This window comes from Molossus molossus, unplaced genomic scaffold (genome assembly GCF_014108415.1).
Source record: "Molossus molossus isolate mMolMol1 unplaced genomic scaffold, mMolMol1.p scaffold_m16_p_12, whole genome shotgun sequence".
NCBI classification, from domain to species: Eukaryota; Metazoa; Chordata; class Mammalia; order Chiroptera; family Molossidae; genus Molossus; species Molossus molossus.
In genome coordinates this window covers 99,566,380-99,582,477 of record NW_023425347.1, presented here as the reverse complement: position 1 = coordinate 99,582,477, position 16,098 = coordinate 99,566,380, and the positions used below count along the sequence as shown (strand labels likewise).

Here is a 16,098-nt window from a genome sequence, read left to right as displayed (position 1 = left end):
TAATAGCCAAAAAGTGGAACCAATATAAATGTCCATTAACTAATAAATAAAATGTGGTATAGCCATACAATGGACCATTGGCAATAAAAAGGAATGAAGTACAGAAGTATGCTACAACATGGGTGAACCTTAAAAACATTACGCTAGATTTTTTTTTCTCCGGTCAAGATGGCGGGTAGGTAAACGCGGTATCGCGTCCTCCCACAACCACATCAAAGTTACAACTAAACTACAGAACAACCATCATTCAAAACCGCCTGAAATCAAGCTGAATGGAAGTCGTACAACTACGGAATTAAAAAAAAAAAAGGAGCTACATCCAGACTGGTAGGACGGGCAGTGGCGCGAGGGGCGGCGGCAGCGAGACGGGCTGGTCCCACACCCACGTGTGCTGGATAAAAATCAGGAGGCTCCCGCGGCTGGGAAGGTCCTTCCTGAGGACTGAGGGGTCCCCGTCCCACACCAGGTGCCCCATTCAGGGTTCCAGTGCCAGGAAGAGAATCCCCATCACTTCTGGCTGGAAAAACCAGCGGAAACTGAGGCTCAGCTTCTGGCTGGAAAAACCAGCGGAAACTGAGGCTCAGGGAAGCTGACCTGGCTGGAGCCCCAGGCAGCTCCTTAAAGGGCCCGCGCACGGACTTATCAGACTCTCCCTCTAAGCTTGGAAGGGAGGCAGCTCGAGGGGGGCCAGAGACATACAGGGAAGAACTGAGCTGTTTGGCACTGGAGCGAGGGCTGGAGAGGGGGCTTCCTCGGGGACAAACGTGCTGTCAGAGGCCTTTGTTCCTTTGGTGAGCCCTTCCCGAGGGCGGCAGACAGAAGCCATATCTGGGACTCCAGCAACCTGGCTCACACTGGTAGCCCCGCCCTGCTGACTCCCTGAGGCCCCGCCCCGCCCCACCCAACTTTCAAGCCCACCCAAGCTGTTGCCACTTGCTTAACCATAGGATTGGCCGGTCTTGGATCTGCTTCAGTTTTTTCCTAAATTCTTTCAAACGAGCAGCATCGGGTCTCAGCGAGCCCCATACCTCTCATTAAGTAATACACAGAAACAAACACAGGGAGGCAGCCAAAATGAGGATACAAAGAAACAGGTCCCAAATGAAAGAACAGAACAAAACCCCAATAAAAGAACTAAGCGAAAGGGAGATAAGCAACCTAACAGATACTGAGTTCAAAATACTGCTTATAAGGATGCTCAAAGAACTTAGTGAGAACCTCAGTGAACTTAGGGAGGGCCTCAAGAGCATAAAAAAGGACCAGTTAGAAATCATGGATACACAGTTAGAATTAAAGGAGGCATTAACTGAAATAAAGAATAATTTACACAGCTTCAATAATAGAGTACGTAAATCCAAGGAGCAAAACATCTATTTGGAATATAAGGAAGCAAAAAATCCCCAATCAGAACAGCAAAAAGAAAAAAGAATCCAAAAAAATGAGGATAGCGTAAGGAGCCTCTGGGACAACTTCAAGCGTGCCAACATTCGCATCTTGGGGGTGCCCGAAGGAGAAGAGAGAGAACAAGAAATCGAAAACCTGTTTGAAACAATAATGGCAGAAAACTTTCCTAACTTGGTGAAGGAAACAGACATACAAGTCCAGGAAGCACAGAGAGTCCCAAACAAGATGAACCCCAAGAGGCACACACCAAGACACATCATCATCAAAATGCAAAAGGTTCAAGACAAAGAGAGAATCTTAAAAGCAGCAAGAGAAAGGCAGCTAGTTACCTACAAGGGAGTACCCATTAGGCTGTCAGCTGATTTCTCAAAAGTAACTTTGCAGGCCAGAAGGGAGTGGCAAGAAATATTCAGAGTGATGAAAACCAAGAACCTACAACCAAAATTACTCTATCCTGCAAAGCTGTCATTTAGAATTGATGGACATATAAAAACTTTCCCAGACAAGAAAAAGTTAAAGGCGTTCATCACTACCAAACCGTTATTATATGAAATGATGAAGGGTCTTTTTGAAGAAAAAGATAAAATGTATGAACAAACAAAATGGCAATGAATACATATCTATCAACAACGGAATCTACAAACAAAATGAACAGGAAGAACAGAAACATTCTCATAGATACAGAGAACATTTTGTTGGTTGCCAGTTGGGAAGGGGGTTGGGGGAATGGGTGAAAAAGGTGATGGGATTAAGAAGCACAAATTCATTGCTAGACTGACAAACCTCAAAGGGAAAGGGGTTGGGGGGGGGTGGGAAGAAATAAACCAAAGAACTTATGTGCATAACCAATGGACACAGACAATAGTGTGGGAAAAGGTGGGAGGGGGGCAGGAGGGCGGAGAAGGGTGTCAATGGGGGAAAAATGTGGAACATCTGTAATACATTTTACATCCAACAATAAAGATTTGAAAAAAAAAAGAAAAACATTACGCTAAGTCAAAGCAGCCAGTCACAAAAACCTGCATGATTCCATTTATGTAAAATGTCCAAAATAGGCAGCTCTATAGAGATAGAAAGTAGATTGATGGTTGCTTATGGCTGGGGAAGGGGTGGGGAGTGATTGCTAATAAACACAGGAATTCTTCTAGGGGTAATTAATGTTCTAAAATTGATTGTGATGATGGTTGCCCAACTCTGTGATCATACTAAAAATAACTGAATTGTATACTTTAAGTGGGTGAAAGATACAGTATACAAATTACATCTCAATAAGACTGTTATAAAACAAAAGATCAAAAGGACTACAGGGGTGAGGAGTACTTTGGAAGACCACAGAATTTGAACAGGCAGACTGGCCTTTATGTTATAAAGTAACTCAGGAGAGACAGTGTGGCCTAAACTAGGGTAATTGGATGAGGAAGAGAGAGAGGAAAAAGAAACAATACTTGGTTACAGACTCTGGAGAGAAAAGGGAATTCACACTATGCAGGGTTTCTGGCTTAGAAAATTGAGCACCATTTACTGAAACAGAAAAACAAAAAAAGGTATGATTAGGTGAGGGAAAATTTACAGATTTTTTTTTTTTAGTTTAATTATATGTATAAAAGTTGTAAAGTACTTATAGAAGGTTTTGTTTCAAGAGGCTAAAAGCTTTTCGCAGTCAGGCATTTGTTTCATTTTTTAAGGCAGTTTAATGTTAGTTATGTGTATAAATGAAATTGGATGTTTAAAGAGAATTGTCTATTCAATTTGAATTAATCACTGTACATCAAAAGCATTCTATTTGTCTTAATTTTTATATAAAATGTATTGGATACATGAATAAACTAATAAGATTTCTAAACTGAACTTAGGACTTAAGGAAAACCAGATTTTACATTTTATTAATTTTGAACATCAGTAACTAAGTACTTGGGTATCAAAGACATGTAGCATTAACACCTAGAAATTAGAAGTTCCAATTTGATGACTTCTATTTTCTCTGTGAAATAGCAAATGAAGTCATCTGTTCAAGAGATGAAAAGGAAGGATGGGTGGACAGAAAAGGGAACAGGAATCCTTGGTCTAATGCAGTGGTTCTCAACCTTCCTAATGCAGTTCCTCATGTTGTGGTGACCCCCAACCATAAAATTATTTTCGTTGCTACTTCATAACTATAATTTGGCTACTGTTATGTCTTAGACGACCTCTGTGAAAGGGTTGTTCAACCCCCAAAGGGGTCGAGACCTATAAGCTGAGAACCTCTGGTCTAATAACTAGTTGAAATAAAAGTGACAGCAGCCCTGGACAGTTTTTCTCAGCGGTTAGAGCATCGGCCCTTAGACTGAAGGGTCCCGGGTTCGACTCCCTGTCAAGGTCACATGTCTGGGTTGCAAGTTTGATCGCTGGCCCCGGTCAGATTTGTGCAGGAGACAACCAACTAATGTGTCTCTCTCACACTGATGTTTATTTTTTCTCCCCCCACCCCCACCCCTTCCATTCTATCTAAAAAAAAAAAATCAATGGAAAATGTCCTCCAGGTAAGGATTAACAAACAAACAAAAAACGATGGCAAAAGGGTGGGGAAGGGGGAATATAGAGGGACCAACAGGCACTGTCATAGGCCTAGCTTGGAGTGTGGAGATCATGACTTCAAAGACACACATCAACTGAATGATGCCTTTTTCTTTACAATTACTTGGCATGACTTTCTTCAAAATAATGTTATGTGAAATTGGTTACTCTGAAGTACTAACAGAATATGTTTCTAGAATTTTTATTTTCAGCCATAAATTAAAGACAGAAATAATGAAAAGGAAAATCTGTTTACATAATGTACTTAAGGAAGAGTACTTCTGCATTCTAATCCTGACCATGGCAAAATTCTTTTCAGTAAAAAAGTATAAAAAATAACATCTCTTCTAGAAGATAATAAAAGTAGTATTTACTCATTATATTTTAATATCATATCCATGTCTTTTTTTCCTCTAAACCCCTAAGTCAGGATTCTAGACCAGTGATATCCAATAGAACTTTCAGCAATGATAGACATCTTCTATATCTGTACTGTCCAATACAGTAGCTACTGGGCACAGATGGCTATTGAGCTAATGTAAATGAAGAACTTAAATTTTCATTTACTGTGTAACTTAAGTAGCCACATGAGGCTAGTGGCTACTATATGGGACAGTGCAACAGACTTTTCTATTAAAGAAAATGAAGAAATTTGTGGACCCACTAGGTGCCCAAGAGTCCTACATTTATAACATGAAAGAGAAAATAAATATGTGAAGTCACTCATCCACTCATTTATGAATATATGTAACAACATTAATCCCTGTCCCTAAAGAGTCTTGGGTTCAATTCTCATAAAACAACCACGAGTTCTGAAGCCTCAAAAATGTGGGTGTGGACTAGAAGGACAAAGGAAACCCATTTCACATGCGAAGTTTCAAGAAAATCCAGTACACTTAAGAGAAGGAACCATCATTCTTAGAGTAAAACTGTTTATCAGGCATCTTCTAAAGGCTAGAGGTGGCCTGAAACCTGTTTTTGTAAATAAAGTATTATTCGAACACCCATGCCCATTTGTTTATATATTCTCCATGGCTGCTTTGGGCTAGGTTAGTAGTTATGCTCACACAGCCTAAAATATTTACTATCTGGTCCTTTACAGAAAAAGTCTGTCAATCCCTGTTCTAGTCTAGGGGCTTCAAAAGCTGCTTACACCAGGTAAGGAACTGAAGACAGAATTCCTGGTATCTAAACCATTCAACTTATAAGAAAAGGTAAAACCTAAAAACTATTTTTAAAAATCTTGAACCTCAGGGCATTTCCTCTTCATTTGTGGCAATGATTTGGTAGAGTTTTACCTGGGGAAAAACTGCTGCTGCTTCATTTTATTCTTAGGAAAGAAGCAATTTCACGGAAACAAAAACAAACAAAAAAATCATATATAAAAGATTTAAAATACTGCACTTCTAATTCCAACCCAAAATAGATACTCCATAAGAATCAAGGTAAGTTGCCTAATTCACAATTAGAACCAAATACACTGAACTCTGAATCATTTAAAAGAATATAAAACACATTATTAAATATGCTAATATACTGATGATTTTCTTACACAAAGTTTGAAACAACCACCATCAAAAGTTTCTATTTTCTATAATACAAAGAGTCACTACCACTGAGCACACTGTCTTCATCTGTAATGGTGACACCACTCTAATCTCAGAATGATGCAACAATTAAGTAAAGTTTTGTTTTGAGGCAGTATCTGACACAGAGTAAATACTTAATTTTTTAAAACAACAACTGACTGGAAGGGGTCATTCCCCACGTATTATGGATAATTAGGGCCTGACTTTCTCAATAACACAAAACTACATTTTCATCAATATAGTAGTACTGAATGTTTTGGTCAAACCTAGATCTAAGAGGAAATGTCACCTAATGATTAAGCAGACTGCCTCAGTTTATTTGCAGTCCTCCTATTTAATAGTTATGTCCTCAGTTTCATCATCCTCAGATATAACAGCACTTACTTCAGGAAGAATGTGGGGAGGGTTACAGTGATAAAGAACTAGGGCATGTTGCAAGCACTCAATTAATGCTGCAGTTTAAAAACCTATGGCTAATGTACAGTCCATCAGAATGCAAATGCATACAACCTTTTTGAGGCCAATTTAGCAATTCTATTAAAATTCAAAATGCACCTAATTTTTTAGTCAGTAATTCCATGTTAGAAATCCATCCTACAAAAATATTCACAGGCTCCTGTAAAACTATTGACAAAAATGTTCATTGCAACCTTGTTTATGATAGCAAAAAACTAGAAAAGACTAAACACCATCAACAGAGAAATAGCTAAATTGCAACATTAATATACCATACTATGGAATATAATTATTAAAAATAGACTGTGTGTACACTGACATAGAAAAATGTTCAGGATTTGCAGGTAAGTGAAAAAAGGAAGTTACAGTATAATATTTCTGTTAATTAAAAAAAAAAAATAGAGCTATGGCTGGTGTGGCTCAGCTGGGTGAGCGTCATCCAGCGCACCAAAAAATCGCCAGTTGATTCTAGGTCAGGGCACACGCCCAGGTTGCAGGATCCATATCCAGTAGGTGACGTGCAAGAGGCAGTCAATTGATGTTTTTTATATCTCATGGATCTTTCTCTCTTTCTCTCCCTCTCCCTTCCTCTCTCTCAAAAATCAATAAAATAGCCCTGGCCAGTCTTGCTCAGTGGTTAAAGCATCAGCCTGCGGACCAGAGAGTCCTGGTACAGTTCACATGCCTAAGGGCACATGCCTCAGTTGCAGTTTGTCCCCGGCCCTGGTTGGGTCCTGCAGGTGGCAACCACTCAATGTGTCCATTTCACATCGACGTTTGTTTCTCTTTCTCTTTCTTTCTCTCTCTCTCTCTCTCTCTCTCTCTCCCTCCCTCCCTTCCTCCCTCCCTCCCTCCCTCCCTCCCTCCCTCCTTCCCACTATATCTGAAGAAAAAATGGGAAAAAATGTCCTCAGGTGAGGATAAAAATAAATAAATAAAACATGTTTTCAATGACTTTAATATTGTAAGAAATTGTTCGTGCTACAAATACTGTTTTAGGAAAAGCTATAAAATTTTTTCTAATATACATGATTAGAAACTTTCCAATACATATAATTAGAAGAAGATATGGAAAGAAATGACATCAAAAGGCAAACAACTGTTATCTATAAATTTCATGAAGGTAGGGTGTAACAAGTCTCATCCAAAGAAAGCAGTTGCTGAAAGTAAGTTACCATAAAAGAACAAGCACAGCCCTGGCCAGTTTGGCTCAGCAGTTAGAGCATTGGCCCGCAGACCAGAGAGACCTGGGTTCGGTTCCCGCTAAGGGCACGTGCCTCAGTTGCAGTTTGTCCCCAGCCCCAGATGGGGTTGTGTGGATGGCAACCAGTTGATGTGTCTCTCTCGCACCAATGTTTCTCTCTCTGTCTTCCCCCCTCTCTCCTTCCCACTCTATCTGAAGATAAATGCAAAAATATCCTCGGGTGAGGATAAAAAAAAAAGAATAAGCACAGCATCATTTCTATAATATATAGCACATCAAATAATGTTCTCATTCACCCTGTGAGAGAGAAACATGGATTGGCCACCTCCTGCATGCCCCCTACTAGAGATAGAACCCGCAACCCGGGCATGTGCCCTGACCTGGAATCAAACCAGGACCTCAACAGTCCATGGGTCGATGCTCAATCCATGAGCCACACAAGCAGGGCTGAATCCAGTTTTATATCTTTAAGTTTTTTAGTAAAATATTTACAACATATAGGCAAGTATTAGAGAAGATAAGAAACACCATGTACTTACCACCAGAATAACAAATGTTAACATTTTGCCATATATGTTTCAGATCTCTTTTCCTCTAAAGCAATTAATAAAACATTACACATATAGTTAGATCCTCTCCAGCCACATATATACATATACACACATATAACACACACACACATATATATTTTTTAAATGAGGTACTAGAAGTAACCAAGCTTTAGACCTGTTGGATTTTTTAAAAATCTGTAACACATTGCCTGTCCAGTGTGGCTCAGTGGTTGAGCATCAACCCATGCACCAAGTCACTAGTTCGATTCCTGGTCAGGGTACATGTCCAGGTTGTAGGCCAAATCCCCAGTGGGGGGCATGCAGGACACAGCCAATTGATGTTCTCTCTCATGGATGTTTCTATATCTCTCTCCCTATCCTCTCCTCTCTATCTAAAAATCAATGAAAAAAAATTTTTTTAAATAAATAAAAATCTGTAACACATTTTTATTATCCTGGTTAAACCCTTCACTAATTCAACGTATAAATACCAGCCTACAACAAAAACTTACTATTGTTATATGAACTTACCTGTAGCAAATAACCTTAAAAAAAAACAAAAAAAAAACTATTAACGCTATGCTCAGAAAGACTATCTAAATGGATATCTTTGCCATCACCTACATTATTAGCGTTTTGGTTCATAGTTTTGTTTTTAAATGATTCCTTAAACCTTCAACGTCCAAGAAAGCGAACACTAGCCACAAGTGGCTACTGAGCACTTGCAATATGATAATCCAAACTGACATATGAGGGTAAAATGCACAATGGATTTCAAACATTTAGTATGAAAATTTTTTAAATTAATTTTTATATTATTACATGTTAAAATAATATTTTGGACATAATGAGTTAAATAAAATATTGTTAAATTTAATTTCACCCTTTGTCTTTTTTTAATGTGGCTACTATGAAATACTAAATTACATATGTGGCTTGTATTTAAAGCCACATTGTAATTTCTATTGCACAGTGCTGTCCTAGATACATCAAAGTAGCACCAGAATAAGAACTACTATTTCAGAATCAAGACTTAGAAAAACATGCAAAGGTTGAAATGGTCAAATGGTAGCACAGTGGTTGTTACCTAGAGGATTTAGAGGGAAGAATACTATTTAGGGAAAAGCAGGACTCCCAGATAATCCTTCTACATCACCAAAACACCCCAGATAAACTCTCTTTGCTTCCTTTCATTTTACTCATGTGTTTCTGGCAAATTACTCTCCTAAAAAAGTTAATAATTTAGTTAGTAACTTAAATAGACTGAAAATAGATCTAATACAATTGGATTCATTCATTTAACAATTTTTATTAACTGGGACTAGAGACACAGAACTGTGGCTTGCTTTCTGGTGTTTGTGGGGCAGTCACATGCAAACAATAAACAAGTTAACAAGTAAGTAAAAACTTATTTCAGAATAGTGCTTTGAAGAAGTCATGTGAAAAAAATAAGTAATCAACCTTTCCAGTCCAATCCTATCTTTAGAATCAGCTTTTAGGAGTCCTTAAATGCTGCAGACTCAGATATATTTTGGGTGATAAATTACTTATTTTAATGTGTTCATTTTTTGTGTAAATATTTTCAATCAAAGCATTCTGCAAAACACATGTACTGTTCCCAAGGACATCTCACAAGAAAATGCAAGACAATTTATGTCATTGCCATGACTCTCATAACGTGTCCAATTTGGCTTATAATGATTAAGAAAAAAGAAAGGCAAGTGAGAAGTATCTTGCTGTAAACATGGCAAAATAAATTCCAAATTGTTAAGCATCCAGCATTTTAAAATAAATCTTCTGGTCCAGGAAATGGCACAAAAACCCAGGCTGACATGGTCAGCTTCCTCTCCCACAAAAAAATCAATTTCAAGAACCCCAGAAGTTCATACTACAGGTGAAATGTTCATGTGTGAGGCCTTAACTACACAGTTGAATGGCCTCCATAAATCATGTGTCAATCAGGTCAGGGGTTAACTCTAAGTGCATCCACCCACCAAAACACTACCCAACCATTATAAACAACATTAATTTAAAGGCACAATACACAATTTGTTGAGAAAAAGCAGATGTTAAAATGCTCAATAATAGACTCAGTCATTAATTATAGCAAATTCATGTAACAGTGCATTACAGTTATTAAAAATAATCCTGAAAGTATATTGACATTTAATTACAAGAAAATTCTCATGTTTTACTGAATGTGCAATAATTGTAAAAATATATCTAATGTGATACCATTTTTAAAATGTATTTATACAGCCTCTGTAGGAAAAAAAGTCTGGAAGAGTATATGACAAATAGCTATTAACTATCTATGGATGCTTTTTTAGTTTCTTCTTTTTAACCCTATTTTCTAATTTTTATTCAATGAACATCTAGTACCACTTTATATAGTAAGAATAACATGCCCTGGCTGATGTGGCTCAGGTGGCTGAGTGTCGTCCCATGCACCAAAAGGTTGCCAATTCGATTCCAGGGCATATACGCAGGTTTTGGGTTCGATATCCAGTAAGGGTGAGTACAGGAGGCAGCCAATTGATGTTTCTCTCTCACATCAATGTTTCTCTCTCTCTCCTTCTAAAAATTAGTAAAAATATATTTTTAAAAAAAGAAAAACATAAAAATTCTTTAAAGCCAGTTACGAAATAGTGTGTGTGTGTATGTGCGCACACGTGTTATCAATGACATTCAAAGACAATGAGATAAAAAAAAAGGGAGGGGAAATTACACAAAAGAAATACCACAGACTGTTAATAGAACAATCTCTGGGTGGTACTCCCACTCCCCTCCATTTCTGGAAGTCTTTAATATCTGCTAATCATCTACCTTCTCACCTGGGTCTTACCATAATCAAGAGGACAACAAGTGGATATGCCCCTCTAACAGCCAGGTATCTGGTTCCTAAGTATCCTCATCACCAATGACCTCTACCTTTACTCCATGAAGCCATCCACTTACACAGCCACAACAGGCTCCATATCTAAAATCACCTATCAAAAACAGGCATCCCATTCTCTTACCACAGGCCCCAGCAATCTGAATACTCAGATACATTTGTCCTCCAACCTCCACAGAACCCTTTGTCCTTTCATCCTCTAATTTCTTCCTGTCAGCATCACCTTTTAGATTTCAGTTCCATTTACTGTGACTTACACACTCACTGACTCTAGGAATTTCATGTTAAAAAAAACAAACAGAAAAGGCTACTATTGCCAAAGCTGAGATTTAAATACAGGATTCTAGTTTTCTAGTCTGTGCTTTTTAATTTTTTTTTTTTTTAAACCTCACCCAAGGACATTTTTCCATTTATCTTCAGATAGAGTGGGAAGGAGGGAGAGAGAGAGCGAAACATCGATGTGAGAGAGACATACATCGACTGGTTGGCTCCCACACGATCCCAACCAGAGCCAGGGATCGAACCACAACCTAGGTACATGCCCTTGACTGGAATCAAACCCACAACTCTTTGGTCCACAGGCCAACCACTGAGCAAAACCGGCCAGGGCCCTAGTCTGTGCTCTTAACCATCATGTCACAATGCCTCTCAAACTAAAGACAAACTTTTGCTTAACTGAAAAACCTTTCAATTAAAAACATGGTTAATAATTTCAACATAAGTAAGTATCCAACTGGTATATAGTTTTCATACCAATTGTAATAATCCCAAGATTCTTAGTATCTGCTTATCATTTAAAATACAGTAACACATTCTTTCTGTTTTCACAAACAATTTCTTATATAAATTTCCTGAACTGATTTCACTTTAAATGTCTAGTGACTTCCTAAATTTTTTCATTCACTTGAAGTCACCAGGTACTTTCTTCATGTTCTATTTTAAATATGTAATGCTCAATTTATAAAATTTTAAAAATAAGTTATCCTTTCTTCTCTCAAAATAACATCAATATTTGACCTTTCCCTTAAATATGCTTTTTGCTGAATGTTAAAACAACATCAAAGTCAAAAATCAAAACTACTTACTCTAAGTGAATCCAATAAGCACTTCAACCTTTGAAGCTATTCTAAGTGGAGCAATAAAGAAAGTTATCAATATTGTATCTGTTAACATTTACATTGCAACCTACTTATAATAGTAAGTTATATGGCTGTTTCAATATCTGGAAGGTTTTGGCTTATCTAAGAAATCCAGATTATCATTTTTGTCCTCCTAGAAAAAAATATACTTTCAAGTGTCACTGAATTATTTTCTTATGTCTTATACCATTAAAATTTAATAATGGAACTAACTGTGAAAGGAAAGGAATAAGAAAAGAGAAGAAGGGGAAACAGTGGGAAGGGGAGGGAAGGAAAGTATCTATCTTGGGTTCAATTTTTAAAACTTCTTAAAGGGCCCTGGCCGGTTTGGCTCAGCGGTTAGAGCGTTGGCCTGCGGTCCGGAGAGACCCGGGTTCGGTTCCCGCTAAGGGCATGTACCTCGGTTGCAGTTTGTCCTCGGCCCTGGTTGGTCGTGCGTGTGGCGGCCACTCGATGTGTCCCTTTCACGTCGATGTTTCTCTCTCTCTCTCTCTTCCTCTCTCTCCCTCCCACTCTATCTGTGCAAAAGGTGGAAAGGTGTCCTCGGGTGAGGATAAAAAAAATAAAAAAATAAAAAAAACTTCTTAAAGGGAAATATCAATAAAATGGGAAAATAAAACACAAGAGAATGTTTTATTTTCTAAATAAAAATTTTAAAATATATAGTTTCACCCGGCCCCGGCTGGGGCCATGTGGGTGGCAACCACTCAGTGTGTCTCTCTCATATTGATGTTTCTCTCTCTCTTCCTCCCTCTCTCTCTTCCACTCTATCTGAAGATAAATGCAAAAATGTCCTCGGGCGAAGATTAAAAAAAAAAATTTTTAATATATAGTTTCAGACAGGTAACTCTAAAACGAAAAAGTCAGCCCCAGCTGATCTGGCTCAGCAATTAAGAGTGTTGGCCCATGGACTGAGGGGTCACGGGTTTAATATCCAATCAAGGGCATGTACCTGATTTGCAGGTTCAATCCCTGGCCCCTGTCAGGATCATGCAGGAGGCAACTAATCAACGTATCTCACATGGATCTTTCTCTCTCTCTCTCTCTCTCTCTCTCTCTTTCTCTCTCTCTCTCTCTCTCTCTCTCCCCCCTTCCCTCCCTCCCTCCCTCCCTTCACTCTATCTAAAAAAAGTCATAATTTTAAGGAAAGAGGCATGGCATAATAGAAAAGGTTTCAACTACCCAGAGCTTAGTATGAACCCTAATCTGATAGTACTAGTGGTGAGACCTTCCTGAATCTCCATTTCCTCACCTGAAAATCAGTAATAAGACCACCTCTCCTGTGCTCCCTTCATCAGTACATATACTAAAACTGGAACGATACAGAGATTTACACGGCACCTGTGCAAGGATGATACGCAAATTCGTGAAGCGATCATCCTCACACCTTTTGATTAGTTCAGAAGAAAACATGAGTCAAAGCATGTGTTACACTCAATAGTATAATCATGACTTTTCATTATAAAAATATTTGTGTAAGGCAATGTGTGAAATGGAAACAAAAGTTATACCTGGGGTATTTGTGCTAATATGTTAACTTGCATTTCCTTTATAAACCTTAAATGTTCTAAAATTAATTTATTTCTTAAAAAATACCACCACTCCTAAAGAATGGGTTATTAGAAATAATGAGGAATACAGAAGCTAGATCATTCCTCTTTCTCCAACCCTTTCTTATATTAAACATACTAAACAAACAACAAAGAACTAATTCACCTCAAGTTATCAGCCATTATATAAAATGTATCTAATGTATACAATTAACATGCCTCAAAGCACACCACCAAAATAAAGTGAATATTACAAGTCACACAAATCTTTTGGTTTCCCAATGCATATAAAAGTTATGTTTATACAATACCATATTCCATTAAGTGTACAAACAATGTACATATCTTAACTAAAAATACTAACCATCATCTGAGCCTTCAGCAAGTCAATATTTTTTGCTGGTGGAAAGTCTTTACCTCAATATTAATGGCTGTTGACTGATCAGGGTGGTGGTTGCTGAAGGTCAAGGTGGCTGTGGCAATTTCTTAAAAAAAGACAATGAAATTTGCTGCAGCAGTTGACTCTTCCTTTCACAATTAATCGGTAGCATGTAACGCTGTTTGATAGCATTTCATCCATAGGAGAACCTCTCTAAAAATTGATGTCAGTCCTCTCAAACCCTGCCGGCTACTTTATCAACTCAGTGTATGTAATATTCCAAATCCTTTGTTGTCATTTCAACAATCTTCACAGAATCTTCACCAGGAACAGAGTCCATCTCAAGAAACTACTGTCTTTGCTCATCCTTAAGAAGCAACTTCTCATCTGTTAAAGTTTTACATAAGACTGCAGCAATTGCCCAGCCAGTGTGGCTCAGTGGATTAAGTATCATCCCATGGACTGAGAGGTCCATTCAATACCAAGCCAGGGCACATGCCCAGGTTGTGGGCTCAATCCCCGGTAGGGGGTGTACAGGAGGTAGCTGATCAGTGCTTCTATCTCTCTCTCCCTTCCTCTCTCTAAAAAAAAATCAGCCCTGGCTGGTTTTGCTCAGCGGTTGGAGCATTGGCCTGCGGACCAGAGAGTCCCGGGTTTGGTTCCCATTAGGGGCACGTACCAAAAAAAATTTTTTTTTTAAATCAATAAAAATTTTTTAAAAAGATTACAGCAATTCAGTCGCATCTTCCAACTCCACTTCTAATTCTGGTTCTCTTGCTATTTCCATTACATCTGCAGTTACTTCCTCCACTGAAGTCTTAAATCCCTCAAAGTTATCCATGAGGGTTGAAATCAACTTCTTTCAAACTCCTGGTAATGTTGATTATTTTGACCTCTTTCCATTAATTATTTTGACCTCTTCCCATGACTTACCTCTTTCCAAGAATGGGGAAGCCTTTCCAGAAGGTTTTCAAATGACTTTGCCAAGATCCATCAGAGGGATCGCAATCTATAGCAGCCACAGCCTTACAAAATGTTTATTATTATTATTATTATCATTATTATTCCTCACCCAAGGATACTTTTCCATTGATTTTTAGACAGGGTGGAAGGGAAAGACACATTGATTGGTTGCCTCCCACATGACCCTGACCAGGGCTGGGGATGGAACCTGCAACCCAGGTTATGTGCTCTTGACCTGGAACCAAACCCGAGACCCTTCAGTCCTCGGGCAGACACTCTAACTGCTGAGCCAGACTGGCCAGGGCTAAAATGTACTTCTTAAATAATGAAACTTGAAGTTGAAATGACTCCTTGATCCATGGGCTAAAGAATGGATGTTGTGTTAACAGGCATTAAAAAAAAATAAATCTCATGAGTAAACAGAAACACTGTCAATGAGTAGTAATATTTTGAAAGGAATCTTTTTTTTATTCTGAGCAGTAAGTCTCCACAGTGGACTTAAACTATTAAGTAAACTGTGTTGTAAACAGATGTGTTGTCATCCAGGCTTTGCTGTCCATGTTAAGAGCACAGGCAAAGGAGACTGAGCACATTCTTAAGGACCATAGTATTTTCGGATAGTAAGTGAGCATTGGCTTCAATGTAAAGTCATAGCTGCATTAGCCCCTAATAAGAGAGTCAGCCTGGCCCAACCGGTATGGCTCAGTAAATTGAATGTCACCCCATGGACTGAGAGGTCCTGGTTCAATTCCCGGTCAGGGTACATGCCCAGGGTTGTGGGCTCAATCCCCAGTAGGGGGCGTGCAGGAGAAAGCCGGTTGATATTTCTCTCTCCCATCGATGTTTCTATCTCTCTCTCCCATCCTCTCTCTCTAAAATCACAATAAAAATATATTGGAAAAAAAAGAGAGTCAGCCTGTCCTCTGAAGCCTTGAAGCCAGGCACTGGCTTCTCCTTTGAGCCTTCTCTGAAAATCCTAGATGGCGTCTTCTTCCAATACAAGACTGCTCCATCTGCACTGAAAGCCTATTGTTTAGTGGAGCCACTTTCATGAACCATCTTAGCTAGATTTCTGGATAACTTGCAGCTTCTACATCAGCACTTGCGGCTTCACCTTGCACTTTGATGTTATGGAGATGGCTTCTCTTCTTAAACATCACGAACCAACCTCAGCCAGTTTCAAACTTTTCTTCTGCAGCTTCATCACCTCTGACAGCCTTCATAGAACTAAAGAGAGTTAGGAGCTTGCTGTGGATTTAGTCTTTGGCTTAAGGAAATGTGTGGCTGGTGTGATCTTCTATCTAGAGCATTAAAAGTTTCTCCAAGTTAGGCCCTGGCCGGTTTGGCTCTGCGGTTAGAGCGTCGGCCTGCGGTCCTGAGAGACCCGGGTTTGGTTCCCGCTAAGGGCGCGTAC

General features: G+C 38.8%; 1 protein-coding gene and 1 non-coding gene across 2 annotated transcripts in view; one reads left to right on the top strand and one right to left on the bottom strand.

The window, feature by feature from the left end:
* Positions 1-16,098, bottom strand: part of RERE (arginine-glutamic acid dipeptide repeats) — a 408,992-nt gene that overhangs the window by 384,709 nt on the left and 8,185 nt on the right. Inside the window, exons 2-3 of the mRNA XM_036256631.1 lie at positions 14,655-14,746; positions 13,707-13,827 (exon numbers count right to left, since the gene is read on the bottom strand). The gene's annotated coding sequence lies outside the window, so the exon portion shown is untranslated. The remainder of the gene's footprint in view (positions 1-13,706; positions 13,828-14,654; positions 14,747-16,098) is intronic.
* LOC118627346 lies at positions 13,075-13,183 on the top strand. Its single transcript, XR_004959104.1, has one exon. It is a non-coding gene; the product is annotated as a U6 spliceosomal RNA (small nuclear RNA).